Below are 10592 nucleotides of genomic sequence, written 5' to 3' on the forward strand. Positions count from 1 at the left end.
AAAATTAGTTTGAAAGGATTTTATAAGTTTGCATAATCAATCAATGTGTTTAAATTTTAAACAATCTTATTAAAATACTGAATGATACTTGATGAGTATAAAAGTCACTCTTTCAATGAATGAAGCTATGAAAGGTTTGTTTTGCTGTAAAATATGATTCTATGTCTTTTGCTTTTTCTGTTTGTTTGGCTTCTCAATTGGAGGATTCCTGCAAGTCTTCATGTTATGTCCTAGTTGCCCACATTTCTCACAGGTGATTATTACTTTAGGTTCCCTTCTTGATCTTATTCTTTTCTTTCTTGGTCTTCCTGCAGGGATTGTTGCCTTTGGAGGCAGCACCATTATGTCCAAGTGTTGTGGGAGATTCCATTCATCTTTATGGGGCAAAGGATGAACATTTTCTTGATATAATGCTTTCAGTGTTTCTGTTCTATAGAACTTTGCACAATAATCATACACACTCAAGTTTCTCTTTACAATGGCAGCTACTGCATGGCCACAAGGCATTTCATCTTCTTGGAACCTATTGCAAGTACATGTTCTATTATGTATATTTACTGTGAAATTTACCCCCTTTTGATCACGAATTTGGTATTCTATTGTGTTGAAAGGCAAGACCTAAAAATAGGTTTGTCCTGAAATAGAACCAGATAATAAACATTTTAACTAGAGTTAAGATTGAAAGTAACTAGTTATGCTTCTATGTAAAAAAAAAAATTCTATTGTTATGGAAGGTAACTGGTTACCATCTATTGATAGAATAAAAAATAGTAAGAATAAGTTTAGTTGCAGACCTCATACTTCATTTTTGAAACAATGTCATGTCTCAACTCATTCTTTGTTGATGTAGAGACTTTTGTGAATGTTCCGTTTGCATTTTTTGACTTGTTCCAAATCCACTTTTGAACCAAACTTCTAAGGCATTCAACCCAGATATCACTGGGGAGATTTCTTGCAACGTTGAGTGATTCTACGATGTTGGATGTCATCATGGTGTATCTTTTTGTTGGTGAGTATGATCTTGCCCAAGTTTCATACTTGTCTTTTTCTAAATAGGGTCTAATGCGTCTGTCAAGTCTATCAAGGGCTCTCATGTAGTGTTCACATTCTGTTTTTGTGTATGTTTTTGCTGCTGCAATGAATTTCATTTGTAGCTCTTCTCCATGGCTTCCATGCTTGCTTTTCAAATTATTGAGCAAGTGAAACATGCAAGCTCCATGGAAAGCATTTTGGTACACCATATGTACTACATTGTCTATGCTCTTGTGTCTGTCATAAACTATAGCCAATCCTGTGGAGTATAAATATTTTTAAATAAAAAACAAAAATCAGGTATTTTTCAATTTTTTTTTTTTTTAATTTTGGTGAAGGCAACTAGTTACTTTATTCAAATACTAAAAGAAATATCATGTATTTGTGTATTTGGTTTTGGTAACCAGTTCCTTTGTGTTTGTAAATAATAATATATCATTAGAAGCTATCATACCTTCGGGTTCTCCATAGGTGTCTCTCAGTTTGGAGAAGAACCAAAGTCATGAGTTATCATTTTCAGAGTCTGCTATTCCAAAAGCCAACACGAAAATGTTGTTGTTTAAATCTAACGTTGATTGCTGAAAATAGGGTACCAACTGTTAGGAAAATATGTTTTATTGCTCAATGGAAATATGGAAAACCAAAATACAACTCTATGCAAAAAATACAATGGACAAGATGATTGATTAAAAGAATATTACAACTCAATTTCTCAAAGTACAAGTAAATAGAAAGATGTAGAAGAAGAAGATTACAAACTCAATACTATAATAATACAAGTAAAAAGGAAGAACAAGAGGAACAAAAGAATGAAAACACAAACAAACTCTCACACTACCAAAGTGTAGAGTAGTGGGGATCACCAACTTGAACAAGATTTAAAACCTTTGTCCAAAAGCTTATTTCCCCCTAACTCAAGCAATAAGGGATCTCTCACAAATTTTTGGAAATGCTTTTTGGAATAATCAAGCATCAAGGTGTATTTTCCAGCCAAGTGCTTGGTGGATGAAAAAATGGTGTGTTTTACAAGTGAGCATTAGGCTCCTATTTATAGAGTTTGAGATACCCTTTTGAATTTCAAATTCCACCAACCCCCATGGTTGTTAGCAATGTTTAATTGGATGTTTATAGAATTAAAATGGAGATTTAGGATGTTAGAACCGTTCAATTTGGAAAAAACTGAAAATTCACATAGGTTGTTAGCCTTACTGGCCGCGGCCTCTGTCCCCTGTCCCCCAGGCCGTGGCCAGGGAAAGATAGTGGCCGCAACCACAGCCTTTTTTCAGCCAAAAATGTGATTTTTCCAAAACGTCCCAAATCTTTTCCCACATGATTTTGTAACCTCCAAACACCTATTGGGGGTTAAAAACATGTCTCAAACAGTCATATATCATCATGACTTTGTGAAATTCAATCTCACATGTGTAACATATAATATACACATTATTGGGTAATATTTGGGTGTTACAAATTTGTAACTCCAAAATATGTCACATTTGGGCACACACATGTGTCCAATTTTGTGACTCTCAATAATATGTTACAAGGTGTGACAAATCACATTTGTGTGACAGATCACATTTTGTCACATTATTTAATCTAATATTATATTATATGAAATAATATAACATTCCCTCCCTAGATTAAATAATCACTTTTTGTAACACTTATTTAATCAATCAAACATTATATTAAAATATAATATTCCTCCACTTGATTAAAAAATCACTCTCTATAAAAACATTTGCATTGGTGCATAAAGTAAAATGTCTTTCGACTTGAATTTTACCTTAGTGTAATTATCACAAAGTTTGTTGAAATTTTGGTTGCCGAAACATTGAACCACTATCCCTTGATAACAAACCGGTGACAACACACACACATTTGTTGTATTCACTTGAGACCTCAATGTCTCACTTTTGCACCATTAATGGCCATGTGCACATTCCATTCATAGACTTTTCTTGAGAATGACTCCCAATTCTCATGAGGGGCGGCACCACCCCTAGGTCTATATAGGTAGAACTCTTACAGTATTTTGTTACCCTAAAATACTTGTCATTTCAAGACTGAGTTCTATTAAAAAACCTTTCAGTTTTAACCCTCATTTTGGTAACACACTAGTACTAATATCTCAAATGGGACAAAATTTGAGTACTACTATCTATTCACTTGATTGACTTGTTATTACCTATTGAACCTAATGCTAGTTTGGTTACTAGTATTAAGATATGTTACCATCCCTTTAGGGAGTCTAAGTGTAACGCCCTGGATAGCCAAGACCGCTACACAGTGTACTTATAAAGGTGCAAGACTTGCTAATCAAGTCATTAATTTAAAAACGTGTCACTAAACATGTATGAGCTAAGGTTAAAAAGGTTTTAGTCTCAAAAGTTTCATTTTATATAATTAAGCAGTTATATACATGGGATCCCAAAAGGAACAGAGTTTAAAAGTTGGTTTACAGACTCCCCAAAATACAGACAACTGTCAGCCATACTAAGGCAAAATGAACAATTTATGGGTCTCGCGTCCCTGCCTAAATCTCAACCGTGGTGGCTAAGCAGCTGGCCATGTACATTCTGCTCGCAGAGCTCTCCAAATCAAGGCTGATAAAGTTTTCCCTTGCCTTTACCTGCACCACGTAGCACCCGTGAGCCGAGGCCCAGCAAGAAAACATGATGTGCAACACAAACAATAATAACAGATAGTAAATTCACTAAATATGAACTCTCATCAAATAATCCACATTAACCATTCAGCATATACTCAGAATCAAGGATGCAATCAATCACTTATAACATTCATATCACATAAAAATCAGGGCCGACAACTTAGGCCGCACCCCCTGTTTACCCCACTGACTCCGGCCCGCTTAAACCGAGCTCAGTGCATATTAAGCTGTCCTCGGCTACCAGTGGCCAAGCCGCGCCCTGTGCGCTATTGTAACCCTTGGCACCCTTAGGTCGTTGGTTCACTGATTAGCTTGCATGGCATAATACCATCCTTTCAAGCATACACAATAGGGAACCCTTAGTCCCATTACAGATATTCAACCAGGTGTAGTTTTCTTACCTTTGATATTTGCGGTTACTGATTACGAGCAACGCTCCTCAAGCACGATCCGTTCCCGAGCCTTAGCTTTTATCACCTAGTCACAACCAAGGTGATGGGTTCCATTAATATTCAAATATAGGTTTTCGAGTACAAACTAACTTCTGGGAAATCGAATCCCACCAAGCACGGTGGTGAAATTGATCCCGAGCACTCTAGGCTCAATTCTCGTGCTTTAAAACCCTAAACGTTCAAGTGTGCATCTAAGGGTTGCGGCCCTTGAAGCCTAGCCGTGGCCCTGCCCTCAAAACAGAACCAAGGGCATGCTTGAAAGAAGACACGCGCCGCGGCGCTCACCCTTGACCGAGCCCTCCTGGCTCATCTTCATCCTAGGGCCGCAGCGCTCTAGAACAGAGCCGCAGCCCTTCCCTTCGAACCCAGAGATCCCTTCATTTCCAACATCTAAACTTCATCCAAAGCCATCCCAAAGCTCCCCAATTCAAAACCCTTTAATCACAACACTTTTATCATGATTCTAACAACACATCCCAACAGAAATCCAGCCCAAAAACCTACTAGAATCCCATTTCCAATTTCTGAAACCCTAGAACTTCAAACACTAAAACCAACTATACAAACTCATATTGAAACCTCTAAATCACGAATTGAAACTTACCTCTTCTGCTGAACCACTTCTCCAAGCAAAATCCAAGCTAATTCCTAAGCTTTCCACCTTAATTCTGCCCTTAAACTTCAAAATCACAATTACCTCAATACCCAGCCAAAACTCAGAATTTCTAACCACAAAGAAGGGAATTCAATGTTTACCTTAGTACTGATTAAGTTTCCTGGTTGATTCTTGAGCTAAGCCTCTAAATCACTCCTTCAATCCACTGAATTCCAGCTGAATTCCCCTAAGATTTTCAGTGTTTTTCCTTGAGAGAGAACAGAGAGATAAGGCTGAAAATAAAGGGTCGGTCTAATTTTCTGTTCTACTGTTTTCCTTAAACTTTAGCCTAACCTTATCCCGTTAAGTCGATCCCGAGGCTCGGGGTGCCGGAAACGTCCCCGAGGCCAAAACGGTAATTTTCCCCAATATTCCCGCCTAGACTTCCTAACCTTAAATATATCTCCATATATTTATTTTCATAACCCGATAGTCTAAATAACTACCCGATACCTAAAATACCCCTGACTTATCCAAAATCAACTGCTAAGCCCCATTGTGACTTTTCCCGCTATCTTGCCTAGGATCACCTCGAGTCATGCTCTGCAAACCTACCCACATAATAATGTGGTTCTCACAGATACCATATTTATATCACATTAACACCAATATAATCATACAAGCATTTTAATCATACAATTATGCATTTAAATCAATAAAATCATTCAAATCACATTTAACCCAATAATTCCCTCTCGACACACTAATCAAGGCCCTTAAGCCTCATTAGCGAATTTGGAGTCGTTACACTAAGTCCCACCCACTGGCCGCGGCCACAGCCTTTTTTCAGCCAAAAATGTGATTTTTCCACGCAAATCCTTTCCCACGTGATTTTGTAACCTCCAAAATCGATCCCGAGGCTCGGGGTGCCGGAAACGTCCCCGAGGCCAAAACGGTAATTTTCTCCAATATTTCCGCCTAGACTTCCTAACCTTAAATATATCTCCATATATTTATTTTCATAACCCGATAGTCTAAATAACTACCCGATACCTAAAATACCCCTGACTTATCAAAAATCAACTACTAAGCCCCATTGTGACTTTTCCCGCTATCTTGCCTAGGATCACCTCGAGTCATGCTCTGCAAACCTACCCACATAATAATGTGGTTCTCACAGATACCATATTTATATCACATTAACACCAATATAATCATACAAGCATTTTAATCATACAATTATGCATTTAAATCAATAAAATCATTCAAATCACATTTAACCCAATAATTCCCTCCCGACACACTAATCAAGGCCCTTAAGCCTCATTAGCGAATTTGGGGTCGTTACACTAAGTCCCACCCACTGGCCGCGGCCACAGCCTTTTTTCAGCCAAAAATGTGATTTTTCCAAAACGTCCCAAATCCTTTCCCACGTGATTTTGTAACCTCCAAACACCTATTGGGAGTTAAAAAATGTCTCCAACAGTCATATATCATCATGACTTTGTGAAATCCAATCTCAAATGTGTAACATATAATATACACATTATTGGGTAATATTTGGGAGTTACAAATTTGTAACTGATCTTGTAACTCCAAAATATGTCACATTTGGGCACACACATGTGTCCAATTTTGTGACTCTCAATAATATGTTACAAGGTGTGAAAAATCACTTTTGTGTGATAAATCACATTTTGTCACATTATTTAATCTAATATTATATTATATGAAATAATATAACACCACCATGTGCATTTTTCAAGAAAGTTCCATCAACAACAATTATAGGCCTCAAGTATCTCCAACCCTTGATTGAGTTAGAGAAAGCTATGTATAGGTATTTGAATCTACCTTCCTTGTCTGTGAGTAGGTGTGTTATTGTTCCTGGATTCGCTTACTTCAACATATAAATATATATTGGCAACTTTTGATATGAATCATCGGGGTTCCCTCTTTCTAGACGCAAAGCTTTCTCTCTTGATCTCCATGCTTTTGTGTATCCCATAGTTACTCTGAAGTCATCATTCATATCATTCATGATGTCATTTGGAGTGTAGTTTCTTTTGATTGACTTGTACTTATTCTTTATTAATTCACCTATTACGATGCTTTTTGCTTGCCTATGGTCTTCCAAAACAATTTCAACAGAGCAAGTGTGATTTGGATTGCATTTCCGTACCTTGAATAAACCTTGATTTCTGTACTTAGATGCTCTCACCAACAAGTTGCATGTGTTCATCTGCGCAGGTAACTAGGTACTTTCTAAGTTTTGATCTTTTTGTTTTGAACTGGAAGTTATGCAGCATTGCATAGTAGCTAATAGCTGATTTGATTGTGTTCTTATCCTTATAAATTTGCCATTGCTCTATTGTGTTGACTCTGTAATCAGATATTACTATTTGGATTTCCTCCAACTTCTTTTTTCTTTTTGTATTGTCTTCCATTATGAAATCAGCTCCTTCTTCAGCAAAATGAGGTATGTATGACACATTTATGCTCTCATTTGTTGTGCTTGACATTCCTTCTTCAAGTAACATTTGTTCATTGATGGAAGCTTGGTTTGCTTGCATTAATAATGTCCACACCTCCATTTCTTCTGCTGTAGCTTTTTGATTTGCTAGTAGAAGAAGGTCATTTTCATTGCTTGATTCTTGAACTATAGTGACACACAATGGTAAGTCTGTTATTTTTGTAGCAACTTTTTCTTTTTTTCCATGAAGAACAACACTGAATTGTCTGTTACAACCTTCATTGGTGGTGTTCATTTTTCTACTTGATAAGAAACTTCAATAGTTGTCGTTGTTTCCTTTATCTCCTTTTTTATCAAATTCACCAAGTTGTCAAAAGAACAATTTGGTGGTATTAATATCCCAGTCATTGTGTACCCTTAGTACTCGTTGTTTTCATTCCACTTGCCTCCGTATTGAACCAAAGAAGTAGTATTGTCCATACCTGCAAAATTTGGCAATTTTTAAGCAGTTAGTTGGTTCTAAATGGGCTAGGTAACTAGTTACCTTAATCTTTAATCACATCTTCTTCTGAAACATTTAGTTTTTGCAAGGTAACTGGTTACACTTAGTTTTATATATTAACTGTTTTTCCACTTAGTTTTATATATTGACTGTTTTTGCAAGGTAACTGGTTACCTTAATCTTTAATCATATATTGACTGTTTTTACACTTAGCTTTATATAGTTGTAATTTCCACTTGATTTTATATATTGACTATTTTTCAGGGTAACTGGTTACCCTATTGTTACTGATTGTTTTTGCAGTAAAAATTCACACCTACATCAAATAAATTTTTTTATTGAAAAGACAATAAATTAGGATCTAAAATTTTTAGATTTCTTGTTTTCTGTCTATTTTTAGTCAATCAATGTTCACAACCGATTCAACCAAGAAAAATATAAAGAAAATAGTAAAACTTTTTATTAATTACTCTGAAATCAGTCAAAGAAAGAATACAGAACAATCCTTTACTCAGTTCAAGATATGGCATTGAATTGCTCAAAGAATGAAAGAAGAAAAAAAAAGTATTATATATATGGACATATTGCTAATTAACAGGACATGGTAGTTTAATATCCCTAGTGTAACTAAGTAGTGAACCTCATAGATATATCTATTTCTTAATCGTAAAGAGTTTCTTTTTGCAAACCCTGTTGTGGTATTTTCCTTTCATTGCCTCAAGCAAAGTCTCTAATTTATGGCCTCATCACAATCAAGCAACTACGTAAAGAGGCCAAATATTTTGATTTCCATCTTTTTTTTTCATACTAAAATTATCTTCCATTATTGCAGGTATATATAAGTAATCTTTGCAATGCATGATTATGCATGAAATGGTTTTCTCAAATTTTACAGATCTTTTTTCATTTAAAATGTGTTTATATTTCTTCCTCACTTTAAGGGGTTGATCATCATCAATCATTGTTGGCTAAAGATCGTATTAATGGGAAGGTAACTGGTTACCTTAATCCATAGTCCCATACCCTACCGATACATTTAGTTGAATATATTGATTGTTTTTCCAGGTATCTTGTTATCCTAATGTTACTGGATGTTTTGGCAGTTAAAATTCACACTAATATCAAATTATTCTTTTTATTGTAAAGACAAATTAGAATGTAAAATTTTTAGAGTTCTTGTTTATTGTCTATTTTTTTGTTAATCAATGTACACAAACCAGTGGGTTTAGATAATTTTTTTCAATTTTTTAGTTTATAAATTGTTTGTGTTTTTCAGCAAGCACATCATGACCGTGATCATTATCATTATAATCAAGATAATAGTTCATCTATAATTTTGATTTTGTATGCAAATAATATAGTTTTATGTAGAAGAATTAAGATAGTTTCTAACTAAAAGAAAATGACAATAGAATAGAGTTGACAGAGGAGACGATTTCTTGCAAACCTTGTTTCTTGATCGTGTACTGGATATGCAAATCGCCGAAATTTTCAAAGATTGCAGCTCGTATGATTGGAAGAATGTTGGAATTTATTTGATTTTTGCATAAAATGATCACTAATTTAGTTGTCAAAGTGAACAGATTTTTGTTAATTTTTTTTGCAGAAGCTGAGGTCAAACCTTTGCTAGTATTGATCGAATGTTGTGGAAATCGCCGGAGATAGGAGTTGTTGCCGGAGAAGAAACCTATCACCGGAGAAGGGAGTGCCGGAGATGGAAGCAATTGCAGAGAATTACGTGGTTTTGGAGAAAGCTTTGATCGTGTTTCATGCTTGAGTAGAGGACTATTGTATTGTTAATTATATTTGTGCCCCTGATTGTGCTGATGTGTTTTTGTTTAAATTTCAATTGCCTTATGTACTTATTTTTCCCATAAACTAAGTTTTTCTTAATTAAATTCTTCCATACATATTATAAAAAGATTAATTCCCATATTTTTTCACAAGGATGGCTAAAAAGCCATATTTTTTAAAAATTCCCATGATTTAATTTGTTTAATTTAGAGCAATTAGAGGCCCCCCACACAATTCACACATTACTTGGGCTTGCACAACCTGGACAGACATGGTATTTTGTTACAACTGCTTAGTTAGAGACGCAACTTGAGCAGTTAGGCTGTGATTGCATCTAGTTCACGAACCCCTGCAACCTTTTTATTACTGCATGCTCGTTCACTTGGCCATTGGTAATTATTAGTGGTCATTTCCTCTAAGAGTTCATAAGCTTCATTAGCACTTTTTCTCATAAATGCTCCTCTTGCTGGTGCATCAATGATTGTGTGAGTGGTCCCGCACAAACCATTGTAAAAGTTGTGGACCAACATCCACTTCTCAATACCGTGGTGGGGACATTTTCTGATCAAGTCTTTGAACCTCTCCCAAGCATCATACAAAGACTCTCCCTCAAGTTGAGAGAAGTTATTGATCTCCCCTCTCAGTTTAGCAGCCTTAGCAGGTAGAAAGAACTTCGCTAAAAACTTCTGAGCTAGAGCATCCTAAGTGGTGATAGTATTGGACTCAAGTGAATTCAGCCAACTTTTCGCTCGCTCCCTTAGTGAGAATGGGAACAAACGCAATCTAATTGCATCATCACTCACCCCATTCATCTTGAAAGTGGAACACAACTCCAGGAAATTGGCTATGTGCATATTGGGATCTTCAGTGGGGAGGCCACCAAATTGAACTGCAGTTTGGACCATCTGCAAGATAGCAGGCTTGATCTCAAAATTGTTTTCCTCTACTGCTGGTGGACGGATGCATGAGTGTACCCCTGTGACATTAGGGAGTACATAGCCCCGTAGAGGTCTTTGACCAGCAGGATTATGATTTTGTGGTGCTCCCCCGCTCATGTTTTTCACATTGTT

General features: G+C 36.1%; 1 non-coding gene across 1 annotated transcript; it reads left to right on the forward strand.

Annotated features, from left to right (window-relative positions):
• The first annotated feature begins 10062 nt into the window (after nucleotides 1–10062).
• On the forward strand, nucleotides 10063–10169 carry LOC133833430 (small nucleolar RNA R71). The gene has a single exon (XR_009892810.1). It is a non-coding gene; the product is annotated as a small nucleolar RNA R71 (small nucleolar RNA).
• Nucleotides 10170–10592: the final 423 nt, after the last annotated feature.

Source organism: Humulus lupulus, chromosome 4 (genome assembly GCF_963169125.1).
Source record: "Humulus lupulus chromosome 4, drHumLupu1.1, whole genome shotgun sequence".
NCBI classification, from domain to species: domain Eukaryota; kingdom Viridiplantae; phylum Streptophyta; class Magnoliopsida; order Rosales; family Cannabaceae; genus Humulus; species Humulus lupulus.